At 42.2% G+C, this 18,262-nt stretch overlaps 1 pseudogene; it reads left to right on the forward strand.

Annotated features, from left to right (window-relative positions):
* The first annotated feature begins 3,735 nt into the window (after positions 1 to 3,735).
* LOC109908659 (protein-serine O-palmitoleoyltransferase porcupine-like) lies at positions 3,736 to 11,750 on the forward strand (annotated as a pseudogene).
* The last annotated feature ends 6,512 nt before the right edge of the window (positions 11,751 to 18,262 follow it).

Here is an 18,262-nt window from a genome sequence, read left to right on the forward strand (position 1 = left end):
CGGTATGACAAGCAGCACATTCATGAGCATGCAATACGACATTCCTCAATACGAAGTCCTTGACGACCCACTGTGCTGTCAGACTCAGCATGCCCATGGGGCTGATATCGCTGGTCCAAATGTCAGTCGTGAAGCTAATCGCAGCGATGCTATTACTGCGTAACTCTGGTTGGGCAACATCTGAAAAATAGCGCACTTGGTAGTGTATACCGGTGCTTGACCAGTCAGTGAAAGCCAACCTCACCCACGACAGAAAATGGTTGATTATCTTGCCGTTAATGGATTTTGTCTTTGAGTTGTCTTGCTGAAATGTTCTTACTCTTTCAAATGACTGCTCGACTTGTTGATTGCTCGATCCACACAGCAGACATTGTGGGCTAGGTTAGGAATGCTGTGTTGCAAGTGTAGCGCAACATTTTACATGGCGTCATTACGTCATGTACCTACTCATGTACCTACGTTATGTAGGTACTGTATGCACGTCAGCTTTGACATCGGTTTTGCACATCTCTGTTAAACTAGACATCGGGCTGATATCAATGATGGCATTTTTAGCTGATGTTGGCATTTTTAGCTAAAATCGTCCGATTCCGATATGTTCACAGATATATCATGCATCCCTAAATTAAACCCTACAAAACTCCATTCATTTTCCCATAGGCTTTGTCCAACTAACCATGGAGGAGTTAGTGCCTACAAAAATGGAGGTGTGCCTTTATTATATACCACGTGCATTTGCTTATGTCTGATTTCGAGACACATGTAACAGATGAAATACCTCCCAAATTAAATGTTTAACTGTTACTGACAATTATATATTGTAAAACGAGAGGGGGACTTGTTCATTTGAATGTATGCTCATTTTATTCTTTAAAATTGGAACATGAATTGTATCATTCATGTTACGACTGAAGTTTGAGTTTATTGATCCCTTCGAGATGTATTGATGCCCTCGCCACTCTCTTGAATGCACCCTCAGTTTCGTTGGCAACACGTGACAACAGAGGGCCCTCCGAGCAATTTGGTAGGGGCGGTTTGGGATTTAAAAACCTTTTTGCTGTTCTATAATTTGTGACACACTGTCCCATGTTGGACAGTGTAGCCAGTGTACGTTAACCGCATGTGAAGAGTCGGAAAACAAATGTTTTCGAGTGTTGGCACGACTAAATCTCTACTAGCTAGATTACGTTATTTGTCAATGGGTTGCTGCCTCTGCCTTGCAACATTATCTCGAGAAATATGCTCCAAGTCAGTTTTTTCCAACCCTGCAACCACTGACATAACAGGAAAAAAACCTAGTTAAAAATGACCGTTTTTAGAGAAACAATCTTTTCATGTCAACAGTTTGACCCTGACACTTTTGTAACAGGAATGTGGCTGGGAAAATTTACTCGCATTGTACATTATTGACAACACAAAATCATGGAGTAGCACATGATTATACAACCTAGGGGTATTTTTTAATTGTATATTTATTTCACCTTTATTTAACCAGGTAGGCCAGTTGAGAACAAATTCTCATTTACAACTGCGACCTGGCCAAGATAAAGCAAAGCAGTGCGACAAAAACAACACCGAGTTACACATAAACAAACGTACAGTCAATAACACAAAAATAGAAAAATGTATGTACAGTGTCTGCAAATGTAGAAGAGTAGAGAGGTAGGCAATAAATAGGCCCGAGAGGTGAAAATAATTACAATTCAACATTAATACTGGAGTGATAGATGTGCAAGTAGAGACACGGGGATGAGGTATCTTGCCTAATAGATCAGACTGTGCTACCAATTATCTACCGGTTGTCTGTGCGGTTGGTCCTTCAGCTGTTTGAAATGATAATTGAACCAATTTTTCAGAGTGCCGGTACTGCGGTTAAAATGTCTATCACCTGGCACATGTGCAAAACCATGTAAAGACTTTGGTTTGTATGCATGCGTCGCGTACATGTACTTATCTTTTACACATGCCTTAGGCTATGAGCAAACACATCGTGATTGCCACACACAGAGACCCATGTTTTGAATTCGGTTTAATAATACTTTCCTGAGTATATTTTGTTTAACATTTCAACCAGCTGAAGGACCCACCCCACGGACAATCGGCAGAGTAAGTTCAAATATAACTTTATTCGGTATTCATGACAGACAAGGGACTTTTAGTTTTTTTTCTATGTAAATGGATGGATATGCTGTATACAATGTAAAGAATGACCAAATTTTGGGACTATACCAACTTATAATGCATAATAAGTTATACACAAGAAAGCCAGGGCATTAATTGAAATTACATTGACAATTGAACAGTAGGAAATCTTACACTTTATTTTTTATTTAACTAGGGAAGTCAGTTAAGAACAAATTCTTATTTACAATGATGACCTACACCGGCCAAACCCGGATGACGCTGGACCAATTGTGCGCCGCCCTATGGGACTCCAATCACGGCCAGTTGTGATACAGTCTGGATTTGAACCAGAGTGTCTGTAGTGACGCCTGTAGCACTGAGATGCAGTGCCTTAAACCGCTGTGCCATATTGTGACTTTAACACTGATCACTCACTTACAGCTACATTGCTTTCATGTTTCTCCAGTGAGAGCCAGGCATATTTGAGGCTACACCATGGAGTTCAGCAGGATAGAGTTCTTCCAAGAGCTAGCGGAGAGCTGTGTTCTGCCTACGTCCCAGCAGGGAGTGGAACAGGTCTGGCAGCTTCTGCTGCTCTGCCTGCTCTGTCGACTCCTCTGTAGGCTGGGTGAGTTCACTTGACCAATAACATGATACACTACATGACCAAAAGTATGTGGACAGCTGCATGTTGAACATCTCATTCTAAAATTATGGGCATTAATATGGAGTTGGTCTCCCCCCTTGCTGCTATAACAGCCTCCACTCTTCTGGGAAGGCTTTCCACTATATGTCGGAACATTTGCTTCCAGAGACAGTTTGAAACTCGGAAGTAAGCTCTGCAACCAAGGACAGAGGATTTTTACGCACTTCAGCATTTGGCGGTCCTGTTCTGTGAGCTGTGGCCTACCACTTCTCGGCTGAGCCGTTGTTGCTCCTAGACATTTCCACTTGACAATAACCGCACTTACAGTTGACTAGGGCAGCTCTAGCATGGCAGAAATTTGATGAGCTGACTTGTTGGAAAGGTGGCATCCTATGACGGTGCCACGTTGAAAGTCACTGAGCTCTTCAGTAAGGCCATTCTACTGACAATGTCTATGGAGATTGTGCTCGATTTTATACACCCGTCAGAAACACGTGTGGCTGAAATAGGGGGATAACACAGATGATGTGCCCAACTTTGGGGATACAGTTCCTCTGCCCAGGCATTGCTGACACATGCCAGATTTTACAACGCCTGGATAGGATGTGTTTAGCTGATAAATAAAATACCTATGTTATAGCAATCTGGTGCCCAACGGCACAGTAAATGAAGTGGCCCGCGACCATTGGTTGACGCATGCAACATCTGAGCAGGGGGAACACAACCAAAGACTGAGTCATGTAATTTATACTTTGCCATGAAGCCATCTGCTGTGTATGGGACACATGTAATGGTGACAGATAAATAAGTCCCATACCGAGACCTATAAGCAGCCCAATTCCTACAAAAACCTTTGGTGCCAGCCTGGTATACCTGTATTTAGTATTGCCTGTCCTCCAGTAGGTCTCTTGTCCTCTGTGAAACATCTGGGCTCAGTGGCAGCGGGTCTATATGCCCTCTACCTGTTCTTTGAGCAGTCCATGGTGTGGGTGTTACTGCTCAGTCTGCTCTGCTACTCTGCCTTGTTCCTCAACCGCCACTTCAGCAGCCGAAGAATCTTCCTCTCCGCCACCATCCTCATCTATCTACTCATGGGGTAATGAATAATTAACTCCATCTATAGTTAATGCTCTATGATAGGCATTGGTGCTGGCACCATCCTCCAACTGTTTTCTCATATTGTTTTCTTACAGGGAGCTGCATATGATTAACACAGTGACCTGGCATAAAATTAGAGGTAAAAGTCCTGCAAAGACCATATTTGTCACAAAATCTGAACTTTATTTTCCTGAATTTCTATGAAGCATTACATTTGATAACACATCATTTAATACATTGAACAATATTGAACGATTGGATGGCAAGGCAGTGTGAGACAAGTATGATTTTATAGTTTCAGCCACAGACATCCTCCTGTAGTATTGAATTCAAGGCCTTACTGATGGAACCACTGTCCATGCTTTGCCTGTCATCCGCAATTCCCCAGGTTCTCGGATGGTGTGGGCCATGAAGGGCATTTCTCTGGCCTTTGACCTGGACAGAGGCACTGTGCTTGCTGTTCCCAATTCTCTGGAGTTCACAGACTACATTCTCTTTGTGGGCACTGTCATCTTTGGGCCCTGGGTCAGCTACTCAAGCTACAAAGAGGCCATTGAGAGGCACAAGCTGGTAAGCCACAGCTGAAGAGGCAAAGAAATGTGTTCTCAGTGAATTTGTTGAAAGAAAGCTAACTAGATGCCTGGATAGTACCTGAGTTTACATTTCGCATATAGGCTTATAACATATTGGTCCATATTTACTAATTGTTTGCACTTGTGCAAAAAGTTGACACCACTTTTCACTATATTTAGATCAATATAGCTGCTTAAGTAAAAATGGCTGCTAAAATCTGTCATTTTTTTACATGGTCTTTCTGGCCCCTAGACTTTGGCCTGGCTCCAGATGTTTTCAGTGAGCTGGGTCAAATGCCAGGTGTGCTTGGTGATATCCAACTGCATTGCCCCATACCTCTTCCCCTACTTCATTCCAATCCACGGGGGCGGAGGACTGAGCACGTGAGTGCACATTTCACTGAGCAATTCCTTGGTCATGCCATCTCTGTCAGGGCTGTTTCGACATGTGAATGTAGTACAACTTTGTTAGTGATTTCCATTTGATTTGACTTTCTCTGCTTCCAAGAGGCACAAAAGCAAGATAAGGGTTATCGTGACGAAGAAAGTTCTTTAGACAAAAACTGGTAGTAGCAGTAGTTAAGTCCTAGCCTAGTAGATCACACTTCAAGATGGCGTCAGTGCATAATGCTATTGCATTATTGCTGAAATGAGAAAAGGCTATAAACAGTATCTTAGAGCTATCTTGTCTGTTTTTCCCCTGTGTGCAGGTGGCTCCACGCCTATGAGAATGCTATATCCTTCCACTTCAGGAACTACTTTGTTGGCCACCTTAGAGAAAGTACAACTGTGCTAGCAGGAGTAGGTTTTACTGAAGACAAGGACAATGTTAAATGGTGAGTTCAATACATAAAATCTATAGTTCAGTCAGTATATTATCAATTTGCCCTTTTAACTAAGTGTATGTTTATAATTGCAATATTGTGATTGGATAGTAACGCAATGTGTATGTGCCTATTGTAATATTAGTTTAGGTAGTTTAAGTAATGTGAAAATAATGTGTGTTTGCATGTGCATAGACTCATGCACAAAATGTGTCTTTAGGGATCTGAAAGTGGTTAAGCCTCTCAATGTGGAGTTGCCCAGGTCCATGGTGCTAGTGGTGACCTCCTGGAACATCCCATGTCTCGCTGGCTCAACATATGTAAGCATCATTACAACTCAATTTATTATAAACAGATTAGAGGTCGACCAATTTACTTTTCATCGCCGATACATGTCATTGGAGGACCCCAAAAAAACGATACGATTAATCGGCCGATTTTTATTTGTATGTCTGTGTGTGTGTGATAATGACAATTACAACAATACCGAATGAACACTTTTAATTTAACTTAATATAATACATAAATAAAGATCAATTTGGTCTAAAATAAATAATGAAACATTATCAATTTGGTTTAAATAATGCAAAAACAATGTTGGAGAAGAAAGTCAAAGTGCAATATGTGCCATGTAAAAAAGCTAACACTTAAGTTCCTTGCTCAGAACATGAGAACATATGAAAGCTGGTGGTTCCTTTTAACATGAGTCTTCAATATTAAGTTAAGAAGTTTTAGGTTGTATTCCAAAATAACTATTTCTCTCTATACCATTTGTATTTCATATACCTTTGACTATTGAATGTTCTTATAGGCACTATAATATTTCCAGCCTAATCTCGGGAGTTGATAGGTGTAACGGCTTTCTTCTGTGGACGAAGGAGAGGACCAAAGCGCAGCGTCGTTAGTGTTCATCATGTTTAATAAAGAAGATAAATGTGAACACTACAAAATACAAAACAACAAATGTGAAAAAACCGAAACAGTTCTGTCTGGTGCAGACACACGAAGACAGAAGACCACCCACAAAACCCAACACGAAACAGGCTACCTAAATATGGTTCCCAATCAGAGACAATGACTAACACCTGCCTCTGATTGAGAACCATATCAGGCCAAACATAGAAACGGGAAAACTAGACACACAACATAGAATGCCCACTCAGCTCACATCATGACCAACACTAAAACAAAGAAAACACAAAAGAACTATGGTCAGAATGTGACAATAGGCATGAAATCATAAACAGCACTGTGCCGCAAGCATTGCGAAGAGCTGCTGGCAAATGCAGGAAAGTGCTGTTTGAATTAATGCTTACGAGCCTGCTGCTGCCTACCACCGCTCAGTCAGACTGCTCTATAAAATATCAAATCATAGACTTAATTATAATATAATAAACACACAGAAATACGAGCCTTAGGTCATTAATATGGTAAAATCCGGAAACTATCATTTCAAAACAAAACGTTTATTCTTTCAGTGAAATACGGAACCGTTCCATATTTTATCGAACGGGTGGCATCCATAAGTCTAAATATTGCTGTTACATTGCACAACCTTCAATGTTATGTAACAATCATGTAAAATTCTGGCAAATTTAATTACGGTCTTTGTTAGGAAGAAATGGTCTTCACACAGATTGCAATGAGCCAGGCGGCATATACCCTGACTATGCTTGCACAGAACGCAAGAAAGGTGACACAATTTCCCTAGTTAATATTGCCTGCTAACATGAATTTCTTTTAACTAAATATGCAGGTTTAAAAATATATACTTGTGTATTGATTTTAAGAAAGGCATTGATGTTTATGGTTAGATACATTGGTGCAACGACAGTGATTTTTTCGCAAATGCGCTTGGTAAATCATCACCCGTTTGGCGAAGTAGGCTGTGATTCGATGATAAATTAACAGGCACCGTATTGAGTATTTGCAACGCAGGACAAGCTAGTTAAACTAGTAATATCATCAACCATATGTAGTTAACTAGTGATTATGTTAAGTTTAATGCTAGCTAGCAACTTACCTTGGTTCCTTGCTGCACTCACGTAACAGGTAGTCAGCCTGCCATGCAATCTCCTCGTGGAGTGCAATGTAATCGGCCATAAATGCCCATTACCGTTATTGTTATGAAAACTAGAAATCGTCCCTAATTAATCGACCATGCCGATTTAATTGGTCGACCTCTAGATAAGATAGAAATGTTAAAACTATAGGCCTTGTTTAACCAAACCAGGTTAGAATGTTTTTGCGATATTAAAATGTCAACTGTTTACTGTGTCTTTCCCCCATTTTGTTTTGCAGATGTTTTAAAAAATGTGTTGAAACTTGTCACATTTCCTTCCATCATTGTGACTTACACAGCCAGTGCCTTGCTACATGTGAGTATGAGTCAACCAACTCAGTGAATTCATCTTACGTGATGACTCAAAGGTCACCATCGCACTTGAATACTGCTCTGTGTTTTTAGTATGATTTTGAAAATGTCCCTGCCTGATCCCTCTGGCTGAGGCCAAAGTGAAGTGTTGGTTGAGTTGCTTCCTCTGTTGCGAAGCCAATCTGACATTTTGTTTCTTCTAGGGCATGAGTTTCCATCTTGGGGCCGTGCTGCTGGCTTCATCACTAATGTGGAACATGGTAAAGTTACTTCTATCTGCTTTTCACATTCACCTGCTCACTGGTTTTGCATTGGCATCACCTTAGTTGTCTTTCCATCTTCTGTCAGTTCTGAGGGAGAGGCTGGCAGCCATTTTTAGCGCCTGTATCCTGTCCAAACAGTGTCCCACCAATTGCTGCCATCAACACCAGAAGGTACATGCTTGTCACATCCAGGACTGTTTAACACCCATGTTTATATTTTATATTTTGACCGTGCATTCCATAAGAGACCCTATTGTTAATTGCATATTCAAATCAAACTTTATTTGCCACATGCGCTATATACAATGCTTGCTTACTTACAAGCCCTTAACCAACAGTGCAGTACAAGAAGAAAAAAAGATTTACCAAGTAGGCTATAATAAAAAGTAATACAATAAGAATAACAATAACGTGGCTATAATAAGGGGGCACCGGTACGGAGTCAGTGTGCAGGGGTACAGGCTAGTTGAGGTAATCTGTACATATAGGTGGGGGCAAAGTGACTATGCATAGGTAAAAGGTTTTGTCGTACCCTCTTCACGACTGTCTTGGTATGTTTGGATCATGACAATTTGTTGGTGATGTGGACACCAACAAAGTCGTGTTTGTCACATCCAGGACTTTGGAGTCGTGTTTGGCCACGCAGTCGTGGGTGAACAGGGAATACAGGAGGGGACTAAGTACACACCCCTGAGGGGCTCCTGTGTTAAGGATCAGCATGGCAGACATGTTGTTGCCTACTCTTACCACCTGGGGTTGGCCCATCAGGAAGTCCAGGATCCAGTTGCAGAGGGAGGTGTTTAGTCTTAGAGTCCTTAGCTTACTGATGAGCTTTGTGGGCACTATGGTGTTGAACACTGAGCTGTAGTCGATGAACAGCATTCTCACATGGGTGTTCCTTTTGTCCAGATGAGAAAGGTCGGTGTGGAGTGCGATTGAGATTGCGTCATCTGTGGATCTGTTGGGGCGGTATGCGAATTGGAGTGGGTCTAGGGTTTCCGAGAGGATGCTGTTGATGTGAGCCATGACCATCTTTTCAAAACACTTCATGGCTACCGACGTGAGTGCCACGGGGCGGTAATCATTTAGGCAGGTTACCTTCGCTTCCTTGGGCACAGGGACTATGGTGGTCTGCTTGAAACATGTAGGTATTACAGACTCGGTCAGGGAGAGGTTGAAAATGTCAGTGAAGACACTTGACAGTTGGTCCGCGCATGCTTTGAGTATCCATCCTGGTAATCCGCTTGGCCCAGCGGCTTTGTGAATGTTGAGCTGTTTAAAGGTTTTGTTCACATTGGCTACTGAGAGCGTGATCATACAGTCATCCAGAACAGCAGGTGCTCTTGTGCATGCTTCAGTGTTGCTTGCCTCGAAGCGAGCATAAAAGACATTTAGCTTGTCTGGTAGGCTCGCATCACTGGGCAGCTCGCGTCTGGGTTTCCCATTGTAGTCCGTAATAGTTTTCAAGCCCTTCCACGTCCGACGAGCGTCAGAGCCGGTGTAGTAGGATTCAATTTTAATTCTGTATTGATGCTTTGCTTGTTTGATGGTTCGTCTGAGGGATTATTCTCCCGCTCCTTGAAAGCGGCAGCTCTAGCCTTTAGCTCGATGCGGATGTTGCCTGTAATCCATGGCTTCTGGTTGGGATGTGTACATACAGTTACTGTGGGGATGACGTCATCGATGCACTTATTGATGAAGGCGATGACTGAGGTGGTGTATTCCTCAATGCCATTGGATGAATCCCAGAACATATTCCAGTCTGTGCTAGCAAAACAGTCCTGTAGTGTAGCATCCGCGTCATCTGACCACTTCCGTATTGAGTGAGTCACTGGTACTTCCTGCTTTAGTTTTTGCTTGTAAGCTGGAATCAGGAGAATAGAATTGTGGTCAGATTTGCCAAATGGAGGGTGGGGGACAGCTTTGTATGCATCTGTGTGTGGAGTAAAGGTGGTCTATGATTGTTTTTTTGTGTGTGTGTGTCCCCCCCCTGGTTTCACGTGGCATGCTGGTAAAACAGATTTAAGTTTGCCTGCATTAAACTTCCGGCCACTAGGAGCACTGCTTCTGGTAAGAATTTTCTTCTTTGCTTATGGCCTTAGAGTTGGTTGAGAGCGGTCTTAGTGCCCGCTTTGCTTTGTGGTGGTAAATAGACGGCTACGAGTAATACAGGTGAGAACTCTCTTGGTAGATTGTGTGGTCGACAGCTTATCATAAGGTACTCTACCTCAGGCGAGCAATACCTTGACTTCTTTCATATTAGACATCGCGCACCAGCTGTTATTGACATAAAGACAGACACCCCTTACCAGAGGTAGCGTCTCTGTTCTGCCGGGGGTGCATTGAAAATTCTGCCAGCTCTATATTGTCAGTTTCTTTGTTCAGCCACGTCTTGGTGAAACATAAGATGTTACAGTTTAATGTCCCGTTGGCAGGATAATCTTAATAGGTCATCAATTTTATTTTCTAACGATTGCACGTTAGCAAGGAGAATGGAAGGCATTGGGAGTTTACTCGCTTGCGTCTGGATTCTCAGAAGGATCCCTGATCTGCGTCCCCTTTCCCGGCGTCTTTTCTTCACGCCGAAGGCTTGGATCTGGGCCTGCTCCATTGAAAGCAGGATATCCTTCTCGTCAGACTCGTTAAAGAAAAAAGTTTCTTCCAGTCTGCGATGAGTAATCGCTTTTCTGATGTGCAGAAGTTATTTTCGGTCATAAGAGACGGTAGCAGCAACATTATGTACACAAGTTAAAAAAATAAGTTACAGAAAACACAAAAAAATAACAAAATTGCACAATTGATTTGGAGAATGTAAAACGTCAGCCATGTTCTTCGGCGCCATCGTATCACTTATATTAAATTGGTCCAAGTGGGGGGAGTGAGCTAGCTAGTGCACATAGCATGGAGAAAGTTGGGGATTCAGAACACCGCCCTGGTGTAGTGAATGGTCTGCTTCTCTTGTAGGAGCTATGGGTGTATGGGATCAACATGACCTTCAGTGCCATGGCCATCTTCCATCTGACATACCTGGGCTCCCTGTTTGACGCTGACATAGAAAACTTGGCTGCAGAGAAGGTAAGATACACCAAAGAACTGCTACTGCTGCCTGGGGCCAAGTTAATGGAGAACATAATAATTAACAGTGGTCTACATGAACTGCATGAATGTTTTACTTCTACAAATTTAGTCACCATTGTCGTCCTCTTCCTCCTCAGGGTTATGTGACCAACCACAGCATTCAGAAGTGGTCAGAGTTGAGCTGGGCCAGCCACTGGCTGGTCTTCGCCTGCAGGGTATTCTACCGCCTCATTCAGTGATCTCATTTGACGGAAGGTCTGGACTGAACAGAAGACTATAGCCTGGTTCAAAAAGAACCCTTAGCTCACGGGTGGGCCATCTTACCTGGTATGGGCTGGTGTGGGTGAAGACTTAATGGACACAGAGTAGCTTAGTGTGGGGCCAGGATGATTGTCCCACTCCATCATGATTGGAAGAATGCTGCTTTGTTTACCGGGGTCTTGCTGTATTCGTTTGTTTGGTAAACACTTAAGAACCAGTCACTCACTAGTTCAATGCCATGATGTATCACACTGTTGAGATTGAGAACCAGCAGTAGGCGGAAGATTCATCAGTGGTTTCTGTAAAGGCTACTGTTCTTTCAGGGCTTTGTAGTTTGATCACACACAATGCTATAGGAATATTGATGTATCTGTGTATATCAGTAGCACTATGATTTTTTTTGTTTGTTCATTATACAGTATATTTGGCCAGTGATGTTTATATAATACATTATGTTCTCAATGGAGGTACTTTTTTCAACTGTATCTGTTTTCCTAATAAAAGGCTATTTTTTTTCTAGTTCTGTTGCCCTACTTACACATGAATAAATGAAGGGTTTATTTGATGGATGGTAAAACACACGTCCTAGTTGCAGTATTTATTCATCAAGGGTCAGGCAGATTGCAAAGTATTGTACAGTCTTTTGCTGCTAATTGAATAATTTAAAATGCCACATGAATATTATGGTTAGTACATCAAGAAGATGAGGCTGCACTGCAGAAATAGCTCTGTCATTTCCTGGTTGCTAAAATTTGAATAGTTCACTTCATTTCAGGTTGTGACAAAACAAGCACGTATAGCGTAGAGAATCATTGTACCATCTAAACCCACTGTGAAATATCTTTTCCATAACCAAAAATATTTTATTTTCAACTGTTTGAAGCTGGTGTACAAAACCGAAAGTAAACGTTTCAAAAACGAAAGACAGAGAAACATAGAAATAAAACAGATCTTCTTAGACATTCTTTCAATGATGACAGATCTATAACTCACATTTCTGTGTGAATTTGGTCGGGTTGCCCAAAAAGTTACATATTGCAGCTTTAATCTTAAGTATTTAAAAGAGTACTATGCTTATTATAACAGTTAAGTGTCCTGCACAAAGACTATTTACTATCATTTCTTGTCTCAGACAATATTTTACCACGGATCCCCTCATGGTCGGTTCAGAAACAACACAAGTTGACACATTCCAGAGTGGACTTGGCTCCCTACCTGTCGGTTCGTTTACCTGTGTTTAGGCAATCATTACTCACTGCTATCGGAAAGGAAACGTTCAGACAATGATGCCACCTCAACATGGAACTGACAAGACACTCACCAAGTGTCCGTCTTCGGAGAGCAGAAAAACAATCAGTCTTTCTATAGGAGGTCAGCCAGTTGAAATTTTATTGTCCCTCCTAAAATGTGACGGATATCTGGTTTTATAGAAAGCCTACTCTAGATTCTGTTCTATTCATGAGTCTGGCGTTTGTGATGTTTGTTGGTAGTAGGAACTGTACTCCCTGAGAAGATGAGAGGAGACAACTGCAGCTGGTTAGGAGCAGAGATCCCACTGTCATGGGAGTTGTTCAGGGGTAAGACCAGCATTTATGCATTCACACAAACTATATTGGTTATGTTATTGACTGGCCAGAGATTACTTTATTTGTTTTTGTTCATTGGATCTGACACACATTAGGTTCTGTGTGATAGGTCTGTGCTTGAAGGCACCAGAAAGTGAAAAAATGCCCAAAACTGCGCAATGCTGTTTTGAATGCTTTGTCTATGTGCAATATTAGTGTTTGCCGTCTTAGATTCTGAGTGATAACTTAGTCATCCTCTGCTACACCAGCCCTTCTAGTCTGTGTTGTATATGATCTGTCCCACCACTAGTCCATGTATTGTGTGTTTGTCCTCAGTGGTCAAGGATGAGCTCTGGTTGTTTATCATTCCTGCCGGTTTTGCTGTGATCATTCTGGCCCTGTTCCTAGAAGAGGTGGGCTTCTTCCTGCGTCACGTGCCCTCCTCCAGACGCCGGTGCCTCTACCTGTGGATACTGGGCATGTACCCGGTAAAGGGACACCTCCTTTTTGCCACACATGTTTTTTTTTATCGGATAAGTATTTGTAAATTTTGTCCAACTTCACTCATTCTCTTTCGGTCAGGTCTTTGGATTAACCTCAATCATTGCACTGTATGTTCCTCGCTCCTCCTCACTTTGTAATTTCATAGCTTCTCTGTAAGTATCGAGTACAACCATTTTATTCACCATCACAATGTTTGCGTACAAACTTAAAGTTTGCGGAAAAATTATTCACGTCATTCTGTGCTAAAAACCTCCAGTAAAACAAACTAGCTCTCCGTCTGTCTGTTTCTCTCAAGGTACCACTCAATCACTCTGCTAAAGTTTATGGGGCTCATCACAGACTTCTTTGGGGGAAAGGCCCGCATGCTGGAGATCTTAGCTGGAGAGCAGGGCTCTCCAGATCCATTCCCATGTTGCTGCTGCTGTTGCCTCCCTATGATAGCGATCAACAGATACTTTACCAATGGATGTCCTCATCCCCAGTGTGCACATCTATATCGCGATAATGATAGATTCATAAGATATTGCCGTACCGTGATAATGATAGATACACAATATATTGCTGTAACTGCCCCATATCGCAATATTGGTAAATGCACAATATAGTTGCCATTATCGTATTAATGATAAATACACAATATATCGCTGTAATCGCCCCCACCCCACTACCCCTCCATAGGACCAGCCTGGGGTGGATGATGGCTGCTGTGCTTCAACTGTCTGTGGTCAGAACCATCCTGTTCTTTGTCACTCTGGTCCTCTGGACAGATGAGCAGTATGACTATGAACATGTGAGTGGCAAGCATATGCTGCAAGACATATTTGCATTATAACCATTCTCTGTGTGTCCTTAATTTAACCAGGTGAGCCCGTGGTTAATAAATCAATGAGTTAATTATACAAGTAGATGCTGCTATTTGTTAAACCATACCCATGTCATTTTTCACAGGTGGATTCTGTCAATCCCAATGTGTACGTGAATGCCATCATAAGCGTGTCTACCTTCCTGTCTTTCTATGGCCACTTGCTGTTTTACAAGGCCACCAAAAAGGCTCTGCCTGGCTATGGGCTGAGGGCCAAGTTTGTCTGTATCATTGTAGTGTTGGTGCTGTGTGGCCTACAGAATGGAATCCTGGAGACCATGGGGGCCCTGGAGGTGGTGCCCTGCTCCCCTCCCTTCTCTGTTCTCATGCGTTCTCAGCGTAAGTGCACCGTGATGGAATTTATCCCCCATACATCTCCCTCCCGATATCATCTCCATGTCAATATTGTTACAGTGGAGAGAAATGCATATTAGGAAATGATCAATGTGACATCTATTTTATTCTCTTCCTCTCTCAGTAATTTACCACTACTCTGTGATTGTGGAGATGTTCTGCATATGCCTCTTTGCCCGCCACACGTTCCGTAAGGTGGAGCCCAGTCCGGAGGAGGCCTTTGGGTTGGAGGAGAGGCCCCACAGAGGCATGCTACTGGAGAAGGCAGTTCAGACTGAGGACGTGGTGCCACTCAGGGAGAACCCCTGGCCTGGCTGGTGTGGCGCTGGTGTCTCCAATCCCGACTATAACAGTGAGAGCAGCGAGGACAGCCTCTGTAAGATCAAACACGCCTCCCTGGATCGCTTCCCTTTCCCTCTTCAACCCAGACATCAAAAGATGATGCTAGAGAAGGTAACTGATGAAAGTGCCACTTTGGAGCTGTCCAAACTGACTGTTACTGCTGACATCAACTTTGCGGAGTCTAGGGATGTTACTGTTGTATGACACTATGGAATGGACTGTCCTGGAATCTCCTAACAGGAGAGCAACATGGGTCACCTACAGGAAATGGAAGAGAGACACCACACCGCTTGAGGTAGTACCTTGCCCAGTTTTTATTTTTATGTATATTGACTGAGATCATGCATTTATTCATTCCTCAGCTGAATGAAGATGGTAGCTAATGGTGTGGTAGGATATTTTTGTTCTACCCATAATTTCTTGCCTACATTTTATATTGAGCATGCTCAGTACATTTTGTTTTGTTTTTTAAAGCCTATTACACAATACTTTCAGAGGTATTCATCAGTCTCTCATGCCTTCTCTCAAAACTTACAATAAACCTTTGGAGTTTGAAATCAATTTGATTACCTTAATGGGTACATTTAATGTAATATTGAATACAAAGTAAACACTAATAGAATCTGTTCCTTGGAGTAGATGGTATTTGCTCCATGAGCTTCTCAAACCACACACACAGTATGCCTCTGGCCTAGCCTTCCCTCTGAAGTACATTGATACCCCTCACTTTGATAACAGGAATGTCAGTGTTCTGCCATGGCCAGCGAAGACCCCGGATCTCAATCCCATTGAGCACGTCTGGGACCTGTTGGATCGGAGCGTGAGGGCTAGGGCCATTCCCTCCCAGAAATGTCAGAGAACTTGCAGGTGCCTTGGTGGAAGTGGGGTAACATCTCACAGCAGGAACTGGCAAATCTGGTGCAGTCCATAAGGAGATACACTGCAGTACTTAATGCAGATGGTGGCCACACCAGATACTGACTTACTTTTGATTTTGATCCCCCCTTTGTTCAGGGACACATTATTCCATTTCTGTTAGTCACATGTCTGTGGAACTTGTTCAGTTTGTCTCAGTTGTTGAATCTTGTTATGTTCATACAAATATTTACACGTTTGCTGAAAATAAACGCAGTTGACAGCGAGGACGTTTCTTTTTTTGCTGAGTTTAGTTCTCGCGGCTATGATAATACCCATAAAACCTAGAGGTCAAACAGGGAAATGGTTCCAATCATTTTCCCACCATTTGTTTTATGGGTATTATGACACCTCCACTCTGGGGCACTATGGGGAGCGGGCATTCATTTTCTGATTCGGCATTGTTCAAGTTTATTTGCTGCGAGGCTGTGAATCTGTGCATGACAGTAGGCTGTTCGAGATTGTGCATATTGAAAAGACGCCAACCTGAATGGGCATGATGTGCTGTTCCAAGTTGTCAAATTAGGGTTTGTAAGGTTATGAAAAGTAATGGAAATTAGTGTCATACTTTTGTTAATGTAATTCATTTAGACACATTTAAATATTATCAATCACTTAAAAATCTACATATCAACCGTTATCGGAATGACTCTTCAGTGCGTATCTGTGTGTGCCAGTGCAAGTGGGCCGTTGCCTAAGAGGAGAGTTCAACATTTCAGCTGCAGGTATACAATAATGACAGTATCTAGATAGCCAATTCAAAACATAACTTGTAGCAGCTAGCCAATCATTCAAGTAGTTGTCGCCTTTCCACTGACCTAAATAAATCTGCACCATTGGAAAGCTGTGATTCCCCTCCAAACAATAGTCATAATTGCGACAATGTTAAAAATATTCTACAAATATCATAATTGACAAATAACGTGCTGTGCATAGATCTCCCCTGAAACATTAATATTTTTTGCCTTATATATAAACAATGAGTGAATCATTTTATAAAGATAGCCAAAAATATTGATGTTGTAATGCAATATTTTATGTCAAGAGTGGCAACCATCTTCCAGGATAGCTACTGGGTGTGCAGGCTTTTGTTCAAGCCCTGCTCTAACGACATTGTAGCCTAAACATAATCTGCTCAACACGACCTTGATAAGCGAACTTGGGTATTTCAGAGCTGGATCAAAAGCCAAGCCTGCACACCCAGGAGCTATCCAGATGGAGGGTTGACAACATGTGACTAACAGTGCAGTTCTACTTTGTGGGGGGGTTAAGTGCCTTGCCTTGATCAAGGGCACAACAGCAGGAGATGGTAGACCTACATGGGATCAGACTCTGTAGGCTATAATAGTCATGAACATTTGGTTAAAAGTCATAAAATGTGTATGAACCCTTTAACATTGAATAATCAGAGGTCTCTATATCATAATGTAATTTGCGAATTTCGGTGAACATAGTCTAGACAGACAGACTTGGAAAAAGACAGCTCTTGCACTACTTTCATCCTAAATCAAGCACTGCTCTGGCTACAAACTGAAATGGTCCACCCACACAGAAAGTGTGGTAAAGAAGGTGCAACAGCGCCTCTTCAAACTCAGGAGGCTGAAGAACTTTGGCTTGTCACCTAAAACCCTCAGACTTCTACAGATGCACAATTGAGAGCATCCTGTCGGGCTGTATCACCGCCTGGTACGGTAACATCACCGCCCACAACCGCAGGGCTCTCCAAAGGGTTGTGCGGTCTGCACAACGCATCACCGGGGGCAAACTACCTGCCCTCCAGAACACCTAGAGCACCCGATGTCACAGGAAGGCCAAAAAGATCTTCAAGGACAACAACCACCCGAGCCACTGCCTGTTAAACAGCCATCACTACCAGAGAGGCTGCTGCCTACGTACAGACTTGAAATCATTGGCCACTTTAATAAATGTATCACTAGTCACTTTAATAATGTTTACTTATATTGCATTATTCATCTCATATGTATATTTTATTCTTTCTATTGCATCTTGCCTAAGCCGCTCAGTCATTGCTCATCCATATATTTATATATTCCTATTCCATTCCTTTACTTAGATTTGCGTATATTAGATCATTGTTGTGAAATTGTTAGGTTACTTGTTATATATTGCTGCACTATCGGAACTAGAAGCACAAGTGATTCGCTACTCTCGCTATTACATCTAACAATGTGTACATGACCAATACACTTTGATTTGATTTTCAACTCCCATGCATGTAGCAGAGCCAATTTTGAAATGGTGTGTCTACTGCACCCTCTAGTGTTACACATTTCAAATTATTTAATTAATAAATAAGGATATGTTTTATTTTTTCCCCCAATATTCGCTTAACATGTGTTGACTATTATTTTTTCCATACCTTGCTGATCTTGCAAAACGATTACATATTTGCAAAGTTTTGCAGTCGCAGAGCTTTTTCTGCTCCAATAGAAATACCGCTAGAATATTCTGCATCCAAT

Source organism: Oncorhynchus kisutch, linkage group LG17 (genome assembly GCF_002021735.2).
Source record: "Oncorhynchus kisutch isolate 150728-3 linkage group LG17, Okis_V2, whole genome shotgun sequence".
Taxonomy (NCBI): domain Eukaryota; kingdom Metazoa; phylum Chordata; class Actinopteri; order Salmoniformes; family Salmonidae; genus Oncorhynchus; species Oncorhynchus kisutch.